The sequence below is a fragment of the Pseudochaenichthys georgianus genome, chromosome 23, assembly GCF_902827115.2.
Source record: "Pseudochaenichthys georgianus chromosome 23, fPseGeo1.2, whole genome shotgun sequence".
NCBI lineage: Eukaryota > Metazoa > Chordata > Actinopteri > Perciformes > Channichthyidae > Pseudochaenichthys > Pseudochaenichthys georgianus.
The window spans coordinates 24,567,120-24,582,786 of NC_047525.1; the positions used below are offsets into that span (position 1 = coordinate 24,567,120).

At 39.6% G+C, this 15,667-nt stretch overlaps 1 protein-coding gene and 1 non-coding gene across 6 annotated transcripts in view; both read left to right on the forward strand.

Annotated features, from left to right (window-relative positions):
- The first annotated feature begins 309 nt into the window (after positions 1-309).
- trnal-caa (transfer RNA leucine (anticodon CAA)) lies at positions 310-420 on the forward strand. Its single transcript has 2 exons — positions 310-347; positions 375-420. It is a non-coding gene; the product is annotated as a tRNA-Leu (tRNA).
- A 10,770-nt stretch (positions 421-11,190) lies between these two features.
- The window catches only part of abcc9 (ATP-binding cassette, sub-family C (CFTR/MRP), member 9), a 96,764-nt gene continuing 92,287 nt past the window's right edge, over positions 11,191-15,667 (forward strand). For 4 of the 5 annotated variants that reach the window (XR_011642500.1, XM_071201701.1, XM_071201703.1 and 1 more), the window contains exon 1: positions 14,827-15,002. The gene's annotated coding sequence lies outside the window, so the exon portion shown is untranslated. Of the gene's footprint in view, positions 11,351-14,826; positions 15,003-15,667 lie in introns of those variants that run through there. The other variant, XM_071201702.1, reaches the window with a different exon arrangement.

Below are 15,667 nucleotides of genomic sequence, written 5' to 3' on the forward strand. Positions count from 1 at the left end.
TATGTAAAAGTATCTATGGGTAGTACTTGGTTTCTGTGCGGTACATTACATAATTAAGCTCCTAAAGGTCCAGTAATCTTTGGATTTTAGTAATCTTTGCGATGTTATCTGAGTCAAATATAAGCGGGTATATCAACACAAAGAAGCTCTATTGGTGGTTGTAAAAGACATGACTTTTGAAGGTTTCGGAGTGTTTGGCATGGCAATCTATCTAATAGTAATCTGAGATATCTCATTAAGTCCCAGATATAATTGAAGTGGGACTATTAGGTGTTCGTTTCTGCAGAAGAAACAGTGAGAGAAGCCGTAGTCAGGATGGCCGAGCGGTCTAAGGCGCCAGACTCAAGTATCGACTCCTTCCTGATCAAAGCGACTTCTGGTCTCCAATTGGAGGCGTGGGTTCAAATCCCACTCCTGACACTTGCGTTACCTCAGATGTGTTAACTTATATGACTCAATTAATCCTTTAACGAACTTCTTCTTGATTACTTACTCACTTTAGGTGGTCTAATTGGGGGAAATAAACCCCCAACCCTTATTGAGGAGTGCCTGATTCTACACACTGACCCAGACAGGAAGGAGGAACCACACAACTTGTAAAGAAAGTGTGTGTGTGTGTGTGTGTGTGTGTGTGTGTGTGTGTGTGTGTGTGTGTGTGTGTGTGTGTGTGTGTGTGTGTGTGTGTGTGTGTGTGTGTGTGTGTGTGTGTGTTTAAAATACGGTGCCTGCAGAGGGCTGTGAACCAAAGAGCAGGTAGATTGATGATTGATTGGCCGTGGCTGTCTGGCTGACTGATACTCATTGGCAGCCGTCACTTTGATGAATTACACCGCCGAGAAAAACACACTGCCCTCTGATTACTGCCAGGAAAATATGTATGTGTGGGTGTGTGTGTGTGTGTGTGTGTGTGCGTGCGTGTGTGTGTAAAGCCTCTGTATGAGCATGTCTGCACTGTGCATGTTGCTGCTGATATCCCCGTGAATTACCCTGCTTTTAGTGGATGTTGTTCCCATGCTAATCCGCCGTTTTGCACGCATCCAAAGTCCATGTTTAGTATTCAGCAGGAGGACGAGGAGCATCTCCGTAAGTCTGGCCCAAGGTCCTTCTTCACCGTAGGGCTATTTGTTCAGATTTAAACAGGTGGATGACAGGTGCGTATTGTCTCTCAGCTCCACCTAAATAATGTATAACGGCCACGTGGTTTCTTTTTGATCTGACTGACACATTAGAATTACGGACAGTTTGTTCAGAAGTCCTGCATCCGCGTTTGAAAGGTGGATGAGGCTGCTGGAAGTCTTTTTAAAATGTGCATTATTTTGAAAATGAAATTCAGTGAAAAAAATAACCAAGGCTGTCGAGCACTTTTTATGTCAACTTGCTTTCTAGTGATGAGGATACTTTGTTGTATGGTGTTACTGTGACATTTAAGGGTAAATGGATTTTGAATGGAGCTGCAACTTCAATTAGTTCATTGAAGAATCGAATATGTGCGAATAAGGGAGGTGTGTGGTGCAGTGGGTTGTGCGTTGGTGTTGGGGTCAGGGGAGCACAGGTTCAAACCCCACTGCAGTCAGCATGTCGTTGTAATGTAATGTGCTCGAAAAAAAAACTTTTATTATTTTATAGTCATAGTTTTATATAAGTCATTTTTCATTCAAATTTTAATTTGACTATTTATTTATTTATTTTATTTATTTTATTAATTTTATTGTTTTTGTTTTTTTGATTTATTTATTTATTTTATTTAGTTATTTAATTTATTACATTTATTTTATTGTATTTTTTTTTTTTTTATGTATGAAAGCATTTAAACATGTCAGACAAAGCACATATGAACCTGAAAAAAGGATGGATTAAGACAGTTAAAGTAGTATTTTATTGAACTCTAGGTGTTGTATTGCAGGCTGACGTCAGGAGTCTCTCAAAATGGTTACGTTGGGTTTTCCAGTTGTTTTCCCGTGTTCTGCAGCTCTCCGTGTGAGACCTGAACACTGTGTCCTCTCCTGTCTTTTCCTTCCATCGCTGCATCAAATCTTCGCAGGAAACGAGAAGCCCGCTCAGCGATGTTTCCCACGGAAAGAGTAAATATATAAATAACCTCACGTATTACATTACAGCCCAAACAGACTTTCATCCACTGTGACCTGTCCTTTGAGCAACACACTGGAGCTATAAATCAAAAGAGAGGTGCGTTCCTCCTGAGGAAATGAAACAGATAAACTTAACACTGTTGTTAGTTCTTTCAAGATATTAAAATGAACTCTAAAGCCACCTCTCTAGTCTCGGAGCTGAACCCAATATCAGTTTATAAAAAAGGAAATGGGGATTCAAGAAGAAAGCACTGCCACACGGAAATCAGAATTCGAGCCATATAATTGTGTTACGTGCCGGTGTGTGTGTGTGTGTGTGTGTGTGTGTGTGTGTGTGTGTGTGGTCTCCCTTCAGGTGCAGCCTCTCCCTCGGGTGCTCCCAATCCCCAATCAGGGACCTGAGGAAGGCTGCAGTCGCTCTCTTCCTTATCCTGTGGGCTGCATGGGGGCAGTGGGTGATCTGTGCAGCAGTGTAGTGTTTTGTTGTTGTTGTTGTTGTTGTTGTTTGTTTGTTGTTGTCTACGCGGGACGTGCAACTTGTAAGTTCTGAGTAGTGCTATGGTTTACTGTCGCTTTCTGTTATGAGAAAGTTGTTTTGTTTTGTCGTAAGATTGCAAATTGGCTGGTGAGCCTCTTTTTCTTTTGTTAATGAAAAGACCATCTGGTGGCTTCACAAATCAGTTTCTTCTCCTTTTTTCTCTCGCCCGGCTATCATGCTATTTGTAGCCAACAGCACAGGTCTCAGATATATAAAAAAATATAAAAAACATGTATATGAAGCAAGGCCGGATTAGTACCTCCAGGGGCCCCTGGGCACTGAGCGCTCATGCCCCCCCCCCCCCCCAACCAGTGGCAGACTGGGGGAAAAAAGTTGCCCGGGGAATAATTGACAGACAGGCCCCCCCATCGTATTGTATTTTTTTTCAAATCCGAGCGGCCCTCCGGCCCACGTACAGCACCAGCCCACCGGGAAAACTCCCGGTATTCCCGATGGCCAGTCTGCCCCTGCCCCAAACCCACGTACCAACAAGTAACACCACGCCTACCCATACCTACCAACATGTCAATCTGGCATGTACAATCGCACACCTATTTGCCAAAAGCAGGGACGCAGCCACATAGTTCAACCAAAGTAGGTCTAGCCTTTTGCCCTTTCAGTCAGAAATCACAAGAGAAAGATACAATGGATAAGATCTCAAGACAGTGTATGGCTCAAGAAGACCTAGGTAATATCACTCAAAACCTCAGAGCAGCACCCGACTTAATGCCAAAATATGACTGGCTGGCTGTACAAGTACACGAGGAGTTCTATTAGTCAAATGAGATGTTTACAAAAGTAAAAAGGTGTGTGAAATTGTGGTAGTGTCAACAAAGTGATCAAGTACATTATGTGAGGAGCATATTGTGTGTGTGGTGTTGGTGTGTGTTGGGGTTGTGTATGCGTGTTGTGTGGTTGTCAGTGTGATGTATGTGTGGTTGATTGTGAGTTGTGTGTGTGTGTGTGTGTGTGTGTGTGTCACATTGTAATCCAGGTTCAGGAGGTTGTGTGACCTTCGTGCTGAAAGTACTCCTGGGAGGAGACAAGGCACTGTATATTATATCATCATATTGTAACTTTGGTATGTTAATGTTGTTTGTTATTTGTGTTGTGATGTGTGGCGAAGTGTGTTATTTACTTATGCCAATGCCCTTGTTGATTGATTGAATTGAGAGAGAGAGAGAGAGAGAGAGAGAGTGGATCTTACCTTTTAGAAGTGTTTCTTCCTTGCCTTTCTCTTTGAAAAGTCTGTGATTAGGTCATCAAAATCCAAGGCTCAAGGCTAACATTGCTCGCTAGCTCAACAACATCCTCTGCCACCGTTCCTTGTGGTTGCTGGCCTATTTCGTCACTTTTTGCTTTTTTGAAAAAGCTATTTATTGTTGGGACATTTTTTTAATGCAGCCGCCACTCTCTCTTCTTTTTCTTTCTTTTCGCAGCCCCGCTGGGCGTTTGGCTAGCGGCACCATCCATTTGTTCAGCTCATGTGACAAAATGTGACATGAGTGAGGGTGGGGCTGTGATTCAGCTATACACCGCCGCTGCGTAGTAATAAAGTTGAGCGCATACATAGTGAGACCTACAGTACAGAGACGGTTTAGAAAATATATTAATTTGACCCTATAGAAAAGCTGTGTTATATATGGCGAAGAGTGAGTGTCATTTAAAAACAATGTATGATGAGTGAGGTTGAGCCCGAAAAAGACAAGATAAAAAAATATATATATTTTTTTTTTATCTTGTCACTGAGGGCCCTCTTTGCTCAAGGGCCCCTGGGCACTTGCCCAGGTTGCCCATATGGTTAATCCGGCCTTGATATGAAGTGTTTTGGTCAAAATACCAAACAGATCATTCTAGCCACGCCTCATATCCCTCTGTTTCACTTCCTGTTTCTAAAGCGCTGATTCGGGGATAAAGCTTTAAAGAGGAGGGGTCTGAGCTCATGCGGGACCCGGCAGCTACCGTCTAAACTAAATGCTGCCGTGATGAAACGCCATATCATGGATTATCAAGGCTCTGAAACAGTCTGGAGCTCAAAGGCTTTCTCTCTTGCCGGTTACACCACAAGGTGAGTTCCTTTCTACTTCCTGCTTCTTCACACACATGCTCTCCAGCACAGGTTAGCTCTGAGTGTTAGCATGCTAATGTAAACACCGACCATATTACGTCCTAAACAGTCGGGCATTGTTTCTGGCAGCAACGTTTCTGATTGGCCCGTGGGTCCACATTTCAGATGTTACGTCATATCGGACGCAAATCTGGATCAGCTCCGTTGTTCCCCGTTTTTAGAGATTTGGGTACGGAGGAAAAGAGAGAGGGGTTTATTTCCTGACGCTGCGTGAGTTCCCCGACACACCGGGGACACGTGGTGACGGAGAGAAGACATCACAAAGGGCTTTTTGCATGATAGGTCCCCTTTAATGTTTTTAATCAATTTTTTTAAAGTCTTATTATTTTACTCTTTATCATTCATATTTTCTTGAGCCCGGCAGACCCACACCGACATGGGACTGTCAGTTGGAGGTTTTATTATTATATACGTTATTATATATTCTTTATATTCTTTATTTCATTTTTTCAATTTGTTATTATTGTTATTTGAAATATTGTTATTAGTTTTTTAATGTATTTATATGTTTCGTGGCATTTTTATCATAACTTTTTACAAATATTATTATTTTAATGTATTTATTTCATGTAATTTAATGTTTTATTTATTATTTAAAAAAATTGAATTATTGACATTATGATATTTTTTCAATTACGATAATTTCATTAAATAAATAATAATAAATTGTATTCTTATAAATCAAGTTTTATTTATTTATTAGTAATGTTTTATTGGTGGTTGTACTGCCTTGTTTGGGATTCAAACCGACATTCACACAGCAACACTGGTTATGGGTTTTGCCTGCTCTTAAACTCACATCATTGCAAACTGTACAGCCTAACTGGACGGTCCTCACTTAGTATGCGTAGGATGCAGCACTGGTTTTTATTAATGTCCATTTTAGGAAAGCTTCCACTGTACATAAGTGCCAGATTTGCCCCAGTTTGTGACTCTCACAGCCTCAGATCCAGAGCCCGGATACGGGTCCAGGTTCCTGCCGTGCGGACTGAGGCTTCATTACGGTCCTTGGTCTTGGAATGACCTTCAATCACGCCTCAAACTGAGGGCACTTGTCTCAATAGCCTGTTTTAGATTGAAGTTGTTTGAGGTCCTCACCACCAGCTGCTCTTGCAGTAATAAGTAGTGCACCTTTCTTACGGTCCTAATGTGCTCAATGTAGAGACTGCTTTTCGTCTTTTGTTTACTTAGTTGTGTTCTCTGTATTTGACAGGTCTGTGTTTTGTGTATTAAGGAAATTGTGCGATCAAATGTGTTAACATTGCTAACCTTAGTTTCTCTGATTAGGTCAGCTCTTGGGAGTGAACCGTACATGTATGTGTGATCAGACGTGTTTAGGGGGTGAGGGTTTTGCACACAGTGCCAGAGGGGGTATCAGCTGGCCTCCCAGAATGTTTGATGTCCTTTTTATCTTAAATAAAATAAAATAAACAACTGATCAATTATTATTTTATTATTTATGTGTTTATTGCATTTTTTTTTAAATGTATTCATTGTTTCTTTATCATTTTTGTATTTATAATTGTTTATGTATTTATTCAATTTTTTACTTTCTTTTTTCATTATAATTTTATTATTATTTATTTAAATATTAATATATATTTTATCATCATTATTATTACACATGTATTTATATACTTCTTCAGTGAATTTATTTATTCATGGTATTGTTATTATCATCTTTTATGAATTTATTTATTCCCGTATTTATTTATGTTTTTATTCAAACATTTATTCATTTATTTATTTATATTTATGTCATGTTCCGTCCTCCATATATATGTGTATTTAGTCTTGCTGTCACTGCATACTGATATACACCTGAACATCAGCAGGAGAGGACTCTTTAAAGTAGAGACACTACATACTGATATACACCTGAACATCAGCAGGAGAGGACTCTTTAAAGTAGAGACACTACATACTGATATACACCTGAACATCAGCAGGAGAGGACTCTTTAAAGTAGAGACACTACGTACTGATATACACCTGAACATCATCAGGAGAGGACTCTTTAAAGTAGAGACACTACATACTGATATACACCTGAACATCAGCAGGAGAGGACTCTTTAAAGTAGAGACACTACATACTGATATACACCTGAACATCAGCAGGAGAGGACTCTTTAAAGTAGAGACACTACATACTGATATACACCTGAACATCAGCAGGAGAGGACTCTTTAAAGTAGAGACACTACATACTGATATACACCTGAACATCAGCAGGAGAGGACTCTTTAAAGTAGAGACACTACGTACTGATATACACCTGAACATCATCAGGAGAGGACTCTTTAAAGTAGAGACACTACATACTGATATACACCTGAACATCAGCAGGAGAGGACTCTTTAAAGTAGATACACTACATACTGATATACACCTGAACATCAGCAGGAGAGGACTCTTTAAAGTAGAGACACTACGTACTGATATACACCTGAACATCATCAGGAGAGGACTCTTTAAAGTAGAGACACTACATACTGATATACACCTGAACATCAGCAGGAGAGGACTCTTTAAAGTAGAGACACTACATACTGATATACACCTGAACATCAGCAGGAGAGGACTCTTTAAAGTAGAGACACTACATACTGATATACACCTGAACATCAGCAGGAGAGGACTCTTTAAAGTAGAGACACTACGTACTGATATACACCTGAACATCATCAGGAGAGGACTCTTTAAAGTAGAGACACTACATACTGATATACACCTGAACATCAGCAGGAGAGGACTCTTTAAAGTAGAGACACTACATACTGATATACACCTGAACATCAGCAGGAGAGGACTCTTTAAAGTAGAGGCACTACATACTGATATACACCTGAACATCAGCAGGAGAGGACTCTTTAAAGTAGAGACACTACATACTGATATACACCTGAACATCAGCAGGAGAGGACTCTTTAAAGTAGAGACACTACACACTGATATACACCTGAACATCAGCAGGAGAGGACTCTTTAAAGTAGAAACACTACACACTGATATGAACCTGGAAATGCTTTTAATTTAATAAAAGCTTGCTTGTTGTTTACATTCTTGCCAAACCCTGACATAAAGTCATGCTCTGATAAAGGCAAGGACGCACTCTGCTGGTCAAAGAGTTCTTGTGACAGAAAACACAAACCTGTTATTGCGGGGAAATTACAGTCTGCTAAATAATACTGCAATCCCTTTTAAGAATATACCAATCGTAATATATTATTCATAAGGTGTATCCGTGTGAAATAAATATTCAGACCATTTACTTGAGTGAAAATGTTAAACAGACACTTAGGAAATAATACACCACATGTAGAAGTCCTGTATTTAAACCTTTACTTTGACTGTAATACATTTGTTGTATTAAAAGTATATAAGGATATCATACAGCCACAGTTTTCTTAAAGCATGACAAGTATTGATTACGTAGTCAAATGTTCCCTAGATTAATAATATTGCTGCATTAAAGGTGGGGTAGGTACATTTGAGAAACCGGCTCGAGATCGCTAGAATTTGAAAATACACAACCGGAGAAAATCTGCCACTTGCTCACAGAGCCCCTCCCCCAACACACAGGAACGCGCACATGACCAATGAGGGCACGAGATAAGTTTGTGCCCCGAGGGAAGGCTGACAGGCAGGTAGGCCATCCAATCGATTGGTTGTACTTTTTACAGTGTTACGGCTTCTACAGATGAAATGTTTGTATGGATTTTTTGTCAAAGCACTTCAGATACTCATTGCTATCGGGATGTAAAGAGCATTCCATGGAATATAACAAAAGTGTATCTCGAGCCGGTTTCTGAAACTTACCTACCCCACCTTTAATGTGTGTGTCTTGCATTATTTAATACAGATCATGCTATTGTTCGAGCCATTTTTTAATACATACTGTATATTTGAAATCGTTTTTTAACGTTCATGCGGTTTTTAGCTTTGTCCCTGTCCTGTCTCCTTTATCTCACAGATATTGTGTTCACCCTTTTACCTGCGCGATGCTTTTATGCAATGCCAGAGCATGTAAATTGCCCTTTTGTGCTTAAAAATCAAAATAAATATTATATTTATGAGTTTTATGTGGTGGAAACCTGTCTTCCTGTATTGAGTTGTTGGTTCAGTTTAAATCAACAGGATCTATTTAATCTATAACTCCTGTAGGATTGTATCCGTCCAACTCTGAGTCCTCTCCCATCCCGCCTCTGCCTCATCAGTTTGTTGATCACGATTAAAAAATGGAACTAATTTCCTCCAATCTGCAGGAATCTCATGAACGCCTCGCTGCCGTCGAATAACAGGCTTCACTGAGCAGATCCGTTCGACAAAAAGTTGTATAAAAGTCCCCGTTATCTCCCTCTGTTTGTCTGATAAACCTTCACGAGCCAGGAAGATAGCGCCCTGTCGTCTATGGGCTGCTGCCGGAGGATTTTACTTCTGAGTTTATTAACGTGTGATTTATTGCCGCAACTTTTTGAAATCGCGTCCCCAAAAGGTGGCAGTACAGACTCACAGCTAGTATGTGTAGGCGTGTGTGTTTCACTTCTTGTTCCACTATCTTTCTGAGGACCCATTCACGATTAAAGAGGCTTTTTTAGGGTTTCTCCCTCTCCTCAAGTGTGTAATATAGGTTTTAGTGCATGTAAATGGTCTGCAAAGGCGAAAATCCCAAATTCCAGAACATAGTGACATCACTACAGAACACTCACGCTCCTATTGGCTAGCGCTCCAACGCATTGTACGTGATAGGCTAAGGGGTGGGACATCTCTAAGTGAGTTGCCCAATCACAACAGAGCCGGCCAGCTAACCAATCAGAGCAGACTGGGCTCTGGTTTCTGACAGAGGGTGAAAAGAGGTGCTGCAGCACAGACAGTATGAGACACTACATACTGATATACACCTGAACATCAGCAGGAGAGGACTCTTTAAAGTAGAGACACTACATACTGATATACACCTGAACATCAGCAGGAGAGGACTCTTTAAAGTAGAGACACTACACACTGATATACACCTGAACATCAGCAGGAGAGGACTCTTTAAAGTAGAGACACTACATACTGATATACACCTGAACATCAGCAGGAGAGGACTCTTTAAAGTAGAGACACTACATACTGATATACACCTGAACATCAGCAGGAGAGGACTCTTTAAAGTAGAGACACTACACACTGATATACACCTGAACATCAGCAGGAGAGGACTCTTTAAAGTAGAGACACTACATACTGACATACACCTGATCATCAGCAGGAGAGGACTCTTTAAAGTAGAGACACTAAATACTGATATACACCTGAACATCAGCAGGAGAGGACTCTTTAAAGTAGAGACACTACATACTGATATACACCTGAACATCAGCAGGAGAGGACTCTTTAAAGTAGAGACACTACATACTGATATACACCTGAACATCAGCAGGAGAGGACTCTTTAAAGTAGAGACACTACTACCTGGAAATGAGAATAGTATGTCTTCTTTAAAATATACAACATGACTGTTTGTGTGTTCTGTGGAGAGACATGGTCCCCACTTCCTGTTCGGGGTCGGTCAAGCACTTTCCTCAGGAGAGAGCTTTCTCACGCTGCTGAGCGTAACCACACACAGAACACTGATCACACTGATGGAATTAAAATGGTATTACAGGTGTTTTCTTAATCATGCTCGTTCCTTTAATCCAGGATTGTATTCAATACTGGAAATCTTAATTCATCGCTATCTGTGTGTCTCGAGTGCTACTTCCTCCTCTGGTGACATGAAGGTCAAAGGTCAACAGCTGTCGGATTTTCCTTGATTTCTTTACTTACTTGTGGTGTGTGTGTGTGTGTGTGTGTGTGTGTGTGTGTGTGTGTGTGTGTGTGTGTGTGTGTGTGTGTGTGTGTAGGGGGGGGGGGTCAGAGGTGAAGTTCTTCCCTTCACAGTTTCTTGGGAAACACTGGTGGATGAGAATCTCCTCACACTGTCCCATTGCTGTGATACAAACAAACACACACACGCGCGCATATTTTGAATAAACAGCGCCCTCTTACGGTTCATTGGAATAAAAAATACTTCAAATGTCTAAATAAAATGCTGCGCAGGTGGACAGAAAGTCATAATGAATGTCATTTATGTTGGACCATTATAGGATGTTAAAATCATTAATATACATTACCTGGCTGCTTTATACAAATATATAACGACTATTCAATTCCTTCCACCGTTTGAGACACGTGCAAGTGTGTATATTAAATAACAAAATGCTCATCCAACGTGCATAACAACACAAATGTTCACATGCTACCCTCGATGTATCTCTTATTTGCTTATTCGGCTTTGATTTGACCTACATATTTGCATCGTACACTATCATCAATTTCATCTGAGAAAAGGCCAGCCACCATATCTAATGAAGGAGTGTTTGTGTGCGCGTGTTTGTGTGGGGGGGGGATTTCTGAGTCGACACGACAGTAAATGTCATATAGGCATTTCCTGTCCCCATACCTTTAGTATAAACCACATTATTTTAAGACGACGCGCACTGGACATTAAGATCCGGAGAAAGTGGGGGACGATTTGACCCCAAAAACCTGCGTCAGAGGACGGGTAAGTGTTGGGGAAGGCTTTCCTTTTTTGTCGTTTCTGTCATTCATTACCAACATCCTCAGCGTGGTGCGATACGATGTTCAGTTTGTAGCGGTTTTTAATGTCACCATACGCCAGACTCCATTGAAAACTCTGATAATTTAAGGGAGTTTTGTCTTCCAACCAAAATGTATGAAATACAAATTCAAAATGACATAATATATGATTTAATAGAAGGCAAATCTTGCATTCGGCATTAGTTTAATACACACAAAAGGAAAATATAAGCCTCTGTTCATTGGTGTTAGATGCTGCTCACCATATATCACTTTTCTCTATCCGGACGCGGGCTTTGTTCATTACAGGCGGGACGGTTCAAAAAGTTTAAAGTTTTATAGAGAAAAGTCTTCCTAAATTCATTTTTACTAAAGCCGAATTTAAGATTAAATCCAGTCACTTCGGGAATACTCATCAAACCCACTGTTAAAGATATAAGTATTCGTCTATATGTGGGAAAACTCTTAATTGTTTGACTTCTCAATGGAGTTTTGGTAATGTCAACATCAATGATATTGTAGGTTATGCTGCCTGCACGATACGTAAAATACACCAGGTTTATATGCTATTTGTATGATAAGGAAGTGTATTTATTGCATCTTTTTGTGGTTGATTCAGAAGCTTATATCAATAAATGTCATTTTAGTCCACTGCGAATGACAGTGTTCGAGTCAGTGCACTCAGCTGACCGGATCCAATGTCCTTTCTGCGACGTTTTGATGCCAAAGCGCTTTGAATCCTCTCAGATGCAGCCGACATCCGATCAGATTATCATTTGAGACTGTACATCATACATAAATGTTGTTCCTGTGTGCCACTGTTTACTCTCTAAAAACTAGTTTCATAAAACATCCACATTTATTTACTTGGATTCTTATTCTGTAAAAGATTATCTATTTGCAAGCCAGAGTGTTGGATTTTGTCCAATTATTGGGTCATTTTCTGTCATTTAATGTTATTTAATGTTATTGGTATTTCTTGTTCTTATCATGAAACCCCTTCGAGCTAATGGCAGACTAATTGTCCAGTGTTTAAAACATATTTTAACCGGTTTTTTGTTGTCAGCTGCAGGGATTTAATCAAAGTGTTGTACATGCAATTGATAAAAGACAGCATGGTCGATACTGTACTGTAGTTGCAGGTCTATAAACTGACATGTCAGTTGTCGTAAAAGCAGCTCATAATGAACCCCCTTCTCACCAATAAACTGCTTCAAGTTTTGAAATCTGAGAGGAGGGGACGTCCTATCAAGTTTGCAAACATGAAGCATTCTTTATCCGGATATAACGATTATTACTCCTTCAAAATAAGATAACGACAGAAAAAAGGTCAAATTGAGTGCAGGCTTTGGAGAAATTGGATGCGAACAGGAGCAAAATACAACAATAAAAATAACAGTCTAGAAAGCCTTGAAAATGGCACTGAGCAGTTGTAAAATACTACTTCTAAAGAAGAAGAAGAAGAAGAAGAAGAAGAAGAAGAAGATACACTTTATTAATCCCTTACACACATTACACACACAGGGGAGGATAAGATATACATGCACACACACAGAGGATACACACACACACACACACACACACACACACACACACACACACACACACACACACACACACACACAACCACATGCAGATGGGAGAGGTGGCATAGCAGAGAGGCTGCCAGGTACCCGGCGCCAAGGGATCAGTTTCGAGGTTAGGTGGCTTGCTCAAGGGCACCTCGGCAGTGGCCTTGGAGGTGAACATGACAAAGAGTTGCAGCATATGAGAAAATAGGAGAGCACATATATATATAATGCATGACTTCATCCAGAAGGTGCAACATGTGGGCCAATAAAGGTCAACGACAGCAAAAGCAGTTACTTAATGAGAAAACCGCCCTTCCTTCTTTATGGCCCCATGCCACGAGGGTCCCTGCTGGGCAATTGGTTAATGGTTTTATTGATTATTTTTAGAAAGGAAATGGTTTTAAAGGGAGTCTCGTAGAGGACACCTGTTTCATTCTTCATCGTATTGCCTTAAGTGGTTTCCACAGTGCATTTAAGGCAAGGCAAGGCAAGTTTATTTATATAGCACAAGGCAATTCAAAGTGCTTTACAAAAACAGTTGATAAGTAACAGTTGTAAATATGCAGTGGGGTTTATTTGTAAATCATTTTGTATAATCACACAAATTCTGTGTTTTATATTAAGTTAGTAATTCTGTGTTCTTCATTTATTGAATGTTCAATACCTGACACGGTCGGAGAGCAGTGGGCGGAACCTCTGAAGTGTGGTCAGGAGATTATTGTTGTGAGGACTCCCCCCCCCCCCCCCCCCCCCCTATATATTGTGTCCCTCACGTTTCCTCTGCCCTTTTTGTAAATGTTTCACGTGAGAGGAGTCGCTGTGAGGGAAATGTAATATAAGACTGATTGTTATGTTGTCAGTGATTAAACGGAGATCGTCTACTCTAGACCAGTGCTTCTCAAAGTGTGGTCCGTGAGCGCCCCCTAGTGGTCTGTGCGTATATTGGTAACATTTCACATTTGAAATAAATAAATACATTTAAGTTTTCCGCACTCTCGCGGGAATATCTCCGCAATGGAACGAGCTTAAGTTTCACTTTCTATTGCATGATAAAGCCCAGCGCAACACCTTCGTCACAGATGTTGCCACTTGTTTGTACCATTTCCAGGCGATTTATAATCTGTTCTAGAAAAACTATGTGTTTTGGGATATTTGTGGAGTTTGGTGGTCCGCGAGTGTTTTTTTATTGGTTAAGTGGTCCTTGGTATGAGAAGGTTTGAGAAACACTGGTCTAGACCATGTGTCAAACTCAAGGCCCCGGGGCCAAATCAGGCCCTTGGTGGATTCAATTTCGGCCCACAGGATAATTTATAATTGAATTGACTGCAAGTCAAAGGATAATGTTGTTAAGTTGTTATATGTCTTGGAGACCATGGAATATTTCCCCTTTTTTAATAGCATTTTAATTAATTATGGGAATTTTTATTTATTATACTATTATTATTTGCTTGGTATTCTTTTTTTATATATATCAAAAAATTATCTGCTTTTGGATTTAAAGCGATACGTTATGTGTCTTTGTTTTTCACTTTTGATATTTAAAAATAATGAGATTTATATTGTGAACACATAAGATAGATGTACTTGTTTGTGTTGCAGCAGCATAAAAAGCAACGCATTGCACAAAAGTAGAAATTAAAAGAGTAGAAATAAACAATTCTAACATTTAAACATCTTAAAATAGAAATAAAACGGCGTTAAAAAGTAGAAAATATACAAGTTAAATAAAAAATGAATGTACAGTGTATATAGACAATAGTTTTAGTCTTTTTAATCAATAATGTTCTCGTCTTTTATGTTGAAGGATCCCACCGGAAGCTGTGTTTTCTCCGCGGTAACTTGACCCTGTGTCACAGCCTGGCAGCGCTAACATGCGGAGCAGCTGATGCTGAGCTGGGGCTAAAAATAATCAACTTTTTACACTTCAACTCTCACTGTACTCTCTTTTCTGTCCTCCACTTGTTTCATATCTTTAAAAAAAAGAAAAGAAAACAGAGTCCCGGAATGAGACGCTGTCATTAAGGATAATTACTTTTATTTTTCGAGGTAAGAGACTTTCCTGTTACAATTAAGCTTAATTTAATGACCCAATTTAACATTGTGATAGCTTATTTTAGTATTTAAAAGTTGTTTTATTTGATTAAAATGACTCTAGTCCAACGCAGGTGTTCTTTTTTCTTATTTAAATAAATGTAACTTTTGCTTGATATATTTATGCTTGTGGCCATTTTTTAACTACAGCTAAAGACACATTAGCTTTGTATTAGCGCGTCCCCTTTTTGATCTGTATTATGTGCATAATGTTCACAAGGATTTAGATATTTTTGGTGTTTAATTTGTGACGTGTGCCATGTCTTTAAAGCACTTTGAGCTGCACCTGTTGTATGAAAAGTGCATTACAAATAAAGCCTTATATTTTAATCAGTGTTAAAGTTATCGTCTATTATTTAGGGTGTCAACGGTCCTAACGTTAGCTAAACAACTTCCATTATGCCCCCTATATGTCAGTAAGGCCAATTAATACAAGCAAAAGTGACATTCATATGGAACCCAAATGATAAATTGAAGAAATTGTCAGAATTTTCAATTATTTTTGGGATTAAAATGGTATGGTTTTGTCATTTTGGAGCAGTTGGCTTAAATTCTGGCAAACAGAAACATCTTAAATCACCACTGTAACTTCAGGTATTTATGTGTTATGAGTTTGTATG